Below are 7719 nucleotides of genomic sequence, written 5' to 3' on the forward strand. Positions count from 1 at the left end.
ACCTGTACGGAAAACGCCAGCATTCCTTACATGCTGCAATTTTTTAAAAAAATGCAAAGATTTTTAGAATTGTAGCATTTAGAATTGTAGCATTTAGACACGTATACACGTGTCTGATCGCGGCACTTCAAAACAGAGCCCATTGATTTCAATGGGAAGCGCGCGTATATGCCGATATACACGCGCTTCCCATTGAAATCAATAAGCTCTGTTTTGAAGCGCCGCACTCGGACACGTGTATACGTGTCTAAATGAGCGGCACGCTTACGCCGTGTGAAGGGGCCCTAATAATGCACTAGACATCGTGCTGGATTAATGGTTCTAAGTTGAAAAACAAGCTGCAAAAAAAGCCCCAAAACGATGAAACACGTGGTTGCACAAAATATGACATTTTTGCACTGAAAAGTGGCAGTGAGCTGCAACAGGCAATACTGTGCTGTAAGACAGAAAATGCTGCTCAGTTCTCTCGCTCTGCCATATCTATCAACCCAGCCAGCATTAGTACGCCAATTGTGGATTTAAGATTATTGGCAGAGATTTCTCAGTCCAAATTAGTCGGTTTTCTGGCATATTTGCTGTGAAAATATTGCATTTGACACAAAGAGCATATTTACGGAAGTCCTTTCTCAATCCATTTTTCCATTGTTAGCTACTGACCAAGGCCTTACGCACTCGGCAGTAATATAACACCAACAGTATTCTATGGGGTCAGATGTCTTGTAACTACTGTATGTACTGTATGTGTGGAGTGCCATATGGAATGAGACAGAAAAAAATAATTGTGACATTCTGCATTGAATACCATATTACAGCGGTATAGTTATCGTAACCAGAAGTTTTTCTTACTAGTGGAGGAAATATTGCCATACAAAGGCACCGTATAGCGACCCCATTGGTTGTGCTGCTGTCAGTATACAGTTCTGCCGTAGAACTAAATTGTTCAGTAGTATGTGCCACAGGTTAGAGAATACAGCACAAATCATCAAATCATGCTGACCTTTCAGTCTTCACACTTCATAATATCATTTAACAACTAGGATATATAATGAGCACTATGTTTATGGCATTATATTATGTTCCAGGATAATGATATATAATGATATATAATATATTATATATGTGTGTGTATACATATAATATACAGTATGTATACACACAGACACACAGAATGGAGCAAGAAACAGACAGCGCCGTTCTCTGTGTAGTGGTTAGACCAGGTTACTGCAGATCAGCTCCCATTCAATTGCTAAACTGCTTGGTTCTGCCCCTACACAGCTGTCTGCTTCCTGCTCTATTCCCTATGGATAAACTGCTAAAAACAGCTGGGTGTCAGACCCCCTCCAATCTGATACTGATGACCTAGTCTTAATTTTTACCCATTTAACTCTTTCAGTTTGTATGCCATTTCATAGTGACTTTGTATAAGTTTTTCCATTGCTGTACTGCCATCTAGGGGCCAAACTGCATTACTGACTGATGTGGATTTGTAGTACATGCAGTAGGACTTTTGGGCTACATAGTCATCAAGACATTAAAGGCTCTCTTGTTTATCCCCTATTCTCAGGTGGCTGTTTCTTATGCAATATGGCACTCGGGAAATGACGCTACGATTTGTGCGTAATGATATACTAGAGAACATGGGAACGTATGGAATATATAGGCGTAGGGACACTGTGTTTCCCATATTGGTAGAAACCTCTAGACTATAGATACAGTAATGAAGGCCGGTCGGTCGGTTTTATGGTGTTCAGTTCCTTGTTAAAGGTTCACTCACTGTCAGTGGACCTATTTCATGAGAACTGCACCTCCATTGTCTAGAAGCTGCTGGTTGCCTTACTGCAATGTGTAATTTGTTTCCCTCAACCTCATGTCTGGAGTCTCATTTATTGCATAGCCATTATGGGCACTCCAACCTAAATTTGGCTTTGGAGGACTGGACCATTAGGATGTCCCCTGGGGGAGTCTACCTCCACCATCAGGTACACAGTAGGCCCCCTCTGCTGTGTATCAGCCCAGGAGGAGTGCTGAAGAATTTGGAGAACCGGGGTCTCTAGTAACAACTAATCCCAGTCTCCGGGGTCCCTCCAGCGGGTTGCTGCCTTTGGCGTTTTTAAGAGACTGTGCATCTTATTGGCTTGTTGCATGTAACTCTCTGCCAAACAACTTTCTATACTATGTGTTACATCTCGGATAGAGATGAGCAAGCTGATTCGGAGAGAATTGGGTTCTACCCAAATTTTCAAAAAGTTTAAGGTTCGTCCCGTCATAGCAACTTCGTGGGTGGATTGGCCCAAGGGCACCTTAATGGACTGTTTGATGTTTGGGGTTTCTGCTTCTCTAGATCTCGGATGGCAATAGGGATTAGGATTTCAGTTGCTGGTAGAAGAGATGATAGTCAGTGACCAAACAAGGAGGAGGGGACAAATTTTTGTTTATACCACGTCTTCATTGTTAATCTAATTCTCTTTTTGTCCACTCCCGGCCTCTAACATGTGACTGTGGTCTGAAATATCATCTCATTGTTGAATTGCTTTTACAGGAAAGCCACAAGTTTTCTCTGAGTCACAGACTTCAGCGCTGACTCCAACTGTGATAAACCTGGAAGTCATTATAATGTGACGTTCTGAGTTCTCACAGCGCGGGGAATGACTGACAGTCACAAAGTCTCCAGTTTGCATCAGCGGTTTAGAGACTTCCCCTTTGTTTAAGACACGTGGCTCTATACTGGACACACAGAAACAACTCAACATTAGTGTTTAGCTGGGATATGGGCGTAACAATGGCCGTAGCAGGGTCTATAGGGGCCCATAGGCTAAGGAGAAGCAGGCACTGAGAAAGTTCTTTCTGCCTCCAGCTGCAACTAGGGCAGCACGCCTTACATATAGATTAGTACTGAGTTACATATAGATTAGTATTGAGTATAATGGTGGCAGAATGGATGAGTATGTAAAAAATGCAGCGGGCCATAAATTATTACTTAAAAGAACTGTTTTGTCCCCATAGAGGATTGTCTGCCACCTTCATCCTTCTGTGGCCCTTCATTTGTGGTCAATGTGGACAGTCTCAGAATTGTCCCATCTGCAGAAACACATAAGACTTAGGGAGCATTCACACTAGTCCCCATATCCGCCCCCGTGCCCGTGAATGGGTTTTAAAAGCAAACCGCCGGTGTTTGTATGCAGTCTCTCCGCGGAGGTTTTTTTTTTGGCCGGACACAAAGTCGGACAAGCTCAGATACAAGCTCACAGTAAAGCCACAGGGCAGAGCAGCAGCAGGTTAAACAGAATCTCCAAACCTGCATACAATGTACGGTGGCCATTTTGATCACTAATTTATAGCATGAACGACCGTTCAAGATGTCCGACTGCAGACTTCTGTCTGCCAAAAAAAATACTGTGTGTTGAAAAGTTTTGGCCATCAATCAGTCGAAAGTAAAAGTGTTAGGCATGATATGCCTAATTTGAAAGATCATTTGCCAATTTGCATACACTTTTTCTCAACTCTGTTGAAAGTGGATCATTAATATCAAGGTCTCTACCATCAGTCAATGGGTCGCATGACACTGATTCTTTTTAATATGTACAGTGAGCATTGCAGCCATGGGCGTAACTACCGGGGTAGCAGTGGTAGCTGCTGCCACAGGGCATTTTTTTTAATAGGCCGTAATGGACCCTACTTAGGTAGGGGCCAGGACCGGTAAGCATACCTCCCAACTTTTGAAGAACTGAAAGAGGGACAAAATGCGCCGTGGCAAATTTAGCCCCACCCACTTTTGTGTTGACTCCACCCACTCGTTAATTTTTCATGTGCCCGCACACAGTATAATCCTCCTACAGTCATCCGTAAATTATATGTCCCCCCTCTATCTCTCCCCCAGTTTCATATACACCCTTCATCTGCCCCCAGTTTCATGTCCCTCTTCCATCTCTGCCCCAGATTCATGTCCCTCCATCTCTGCCCCCAGATTCATGTCCTCTCCATCTCTGCCCCCAGATTCATGTCCCCACATCTCTGCCCCCAGATTCATGTCCCCCATCTCTGCCCCCAGATTCATGTCCCCACATCTCTGCCCCCAGATTCATGTCCCTCCATCTCTGCCCCCAGATTCATGTCCCTCCATCTCTGCCCCCAGATTCATGTCCCCCATCTCTGCCCCCAGATTCATGTCCCCACATCTCTGCCCCTAGATTCATGTCCCCACATCTCTGCCCCCAGTTTCATGTCCACTCCATCTCTGCCCCCAGATTCATGTCCCTCCATCTCTGCCCCTAGATTCATGTCCCCACATCTCTGCCCCCAGTTTCATGTCCACTCCATCTCTGCCCCCAGATTCATGTCCCTCCATCTCTGCCCCCAGATTCATGTCCCCACATCTCTGCCCCCAGTGTCATGCCGTCCTCTCCTTCATCTGCCCCCAGATTCACGTTCCACTTCCACATTAAACTTACCTTCTCCTCCGCTCCCTCGCCACTCTCTGCCCGCCTCTCTCGCTGACACATGCGGCTGAAGGAAGGAGCTGACACAGGTCAGCTCCTCGCTTCCCCGCTGCCCGCCTCTCTCCCTGACACATGCGGCTGAAGCTGCTCGCGTGCTCGCTTCGCCGCTGCGTCTCTCTCTCGCTGACACATGCGGCTGAAGCGAGGAGCTGACCTGTGTCAGCTCCTCGCTTCGCCGCTGCCGCCGGCTTCTGTCTTGTACATCGCGTCTACAAGCCAGGAGCCGGCGGCAGCGGCGAAGCGAGGAGCTGACACAGGTCAGCTCCTCGCTTCAGCCGCATGTGTCAGCGAGAGAGAGACACAGCGGCGAAGCGAGCACGCGAGCAGCTTCAGCCGCATATGTGTCAGGGAGAGAGGCGGGCAGCGGCGAAGCGAGGAGCTGATCTGTGTCAGCTCCTTGCTTCGGCCGCGTATGTGTTCAACTCAGATCGGCGTCCTCTGGACGCCGATCTGAGTTGAAATCGGGACATACCTCCCTCCAACCGGGACCGCAGGACATGTCACCCAAATCGTGACTGTCCCGCGGAAATCGGGACGGTTGGGAGGTATGGGTAAGCGATGTCGCGGGCCCCACAAGCACTATTATACTCGGGGGTCTTTTCGGTGGTCTTTTCTTTTCGGACCCCCGAGTATAATAATCGGAGACCCAGAAGAGATAATGGAACATAAAAAACAGTGTTACTTATCACATGTAACTCCAGGCAAGCTTCAGGCCTACTTGCGTGACGTCACATGACCTGGAGCTGTGTCCATATGCGTCGCGACGCAGGCCCCCTGGTCACATGACATCCTGGACGTCATTGAAGACGCGGCGGAGAGTGCAGTGGAGCCGGGGATAGGTAAGTAAAATAATTGTTCATGGGTTGTCCACTATGGGCCATAATACTGTGTGCAGGGGCCACTATGGGGCATAATACTGTGTGCAGGGGCCACTATGGGGAATAATACTGTGTGCAGGGGCCACTATGGGCCATAATACTGTGTGCAGGGGCCACTATGGGGCATAATACTGTGTGCAGGGGACACTATGGGGAATAATACTGTGTGCAGGGGCCACTATGGGCCATAATACTGTGTGCAGGGGCCACTATGGGCCATAATACTGTGTGCAGGGGCCACTATGGGCCATAATACTGTGTGCAGGGGCCACTATGGGGCATAATACTGTGTGCTGGGGCCACTATGGGGGATAATACTGTGTGCAGGGGCCACTGTGGGGCATAATACTATATGCAGGGGCCACTGTGGGGCATAATACTATATGCAGGGGCCACTATGGGGCATAATACTGTGTGGTCGAGGTCTTTAGCATCATGGGGGTCCCATGTCAAAAGCTCGCCATGGAGCCCTGCCATTCCTAGTTATGCCATTGCAGGCATATTTATTATTTATATTGCATATGGGTAATGTTGGATCCCCTCTGTGCAGACTACTGTCAGAAGTGTGATTTCATGAGATGGTGTTTCACAAGATCATGTGCTAACTGGAGAGTGACTGAGCAACTCGAGTTCATGCCTTTTGAATGTGCATGTGAGCCGCATAACCTTACAGGGCTAATCAGGAAATGGGAACATGTACAAAAAAATGCTCTCATCAGAGGCCCTGGAGAAATAAAGGTATGTTGGACATTTTCATTTTTTAGGGAGATGATGAACTTTTTAAAGAGGATCCTTCATCACCTCTGCCAATACTAACAATTTGCATACCTTATTAAAATGCCACTCCATTGATTCCAACTCTCTGCATCTTTCAATAGACTCTGCTCCACCAATTCTGGCACAGTTGGATTTCTTTCTGTAGCCCCCACCATTCCTAAGCAATCAGTGCTGTTAGTTTCAGCTTCCAATATGATAACTGGAATGTCTAGTGTCAGGAGGGCAGTCCTCGACTGGAGCACACAGCCTAGGACTGCCTATTTGCAAATAAAGAACCAAATTAGCATATTGAGTGCTGAAACTAGCCAATTGCTCAGGAATGGTGGGAGCTCCAAAAAAAAAAAAATCCAACTGCACCAGAATTGCAAAGATGCAAAGAGTTGAAATTGGATGTGGTGGTGAAAGGTTCTCTATGGCTGTGTTTTGAAAAACAGGGGCTTTGAAGCATATCATCCATTATGATGTCAAATACAGTACCGTGCAAAAATTTTAGGCAGATGTGGAAAAGTGCTTCAAAGTTTTGCTTTTAACAATAGAAATGTCAATAGTTTATTTTTATCATTTAAGTGAGTGAACAAAAGAGAAATCTAAATTATATTAATGTTGTTACAACCATCTTAGAGAATTAACTATAGCTCTACTGTGGATTTAGACTTGCTCAAATCCTTCTGTCTCTTCATACAATCCCAGACAGATTCAATGATGTTGAGATCAGTTCTCTGAGGGGGTCATATCATTATTTCCAGGAATCCTCCTCTAAAGGGCACCAAATATTGGTTTGATTTTTTTTTTTAATTTCATTTGGTTCATCCACTTCATTTTGGCAATTGACAAAAATGAACTATTAACAATTCTATTTTTGAAAGCATTCTTATTTTGCAGCATTTTTTCACACCTGCCTGAAACTTTTGCACAGTGCTGTAATTCATAGACTTTTACAGCTGTTTAAAATAAAATATCTATACTTTAGCCATCAGTCACTCCAGTTAATATCATTATCTTCTTCACCAGGAATAATAGATATTGAAGGGAACCTATCAGGTGGTTTGGCGCCACTAAGCAGACATTATTTGGCCTCCTGGCTGATGTGGCAACCCCTCAGACCCCACAATCTCATCACAGGAGAACCAACGTGTGGCAGGGGTTAACCTATCCCCTTAACCATCCAGATGCTGCAAACTTTGTTGTGAGGGATTAAGCTGCTAGAGTCAGAAAATATTAGTCCTATTTCTTGGCTGTGTAATATAGTCATGACCTGGATGTCATGTACCCCTAAGCGATATTCTATTATGGTGCTGAGCGTTAACTATACGCTCTACAATGTAAGAGTACAAGCAAAGCCAGAAGGTGTTAAAGAGGACCTTTCATCAGATTGGGCACAGGCAGTTCCATATACTGCTGGAAAGCCGACAGTGCACTGAATTCAGCACACTATCGACTTTCCTGATCTGTGCCCCGGGTAAAGCGCTATCGGTCCCAGTACTGTAGCTCTTTACAGTCAGAAGGGCGTTTCTGACAGAACATCCTTCTTCCCAGCAGCGCCTATCGCGCTGTACAGGGTGAGCGGG

Source organism: Leptodactylus fuscus, chromosome 3 (assembly GCF_031893055.1).
Source record: "Leptodactylus fuscus isolate aLepFus1 chromosome 3, aLepFus1.hap2, whole genome shotgun sequence".
NCBI classification, from domain to species: domain Eukaryota; kingdom Metazoa; phylum Chordata; class Amphibia; order Anura; family Leptodactylidae; genus Leptodactylus; species Leptodactylus fuscus.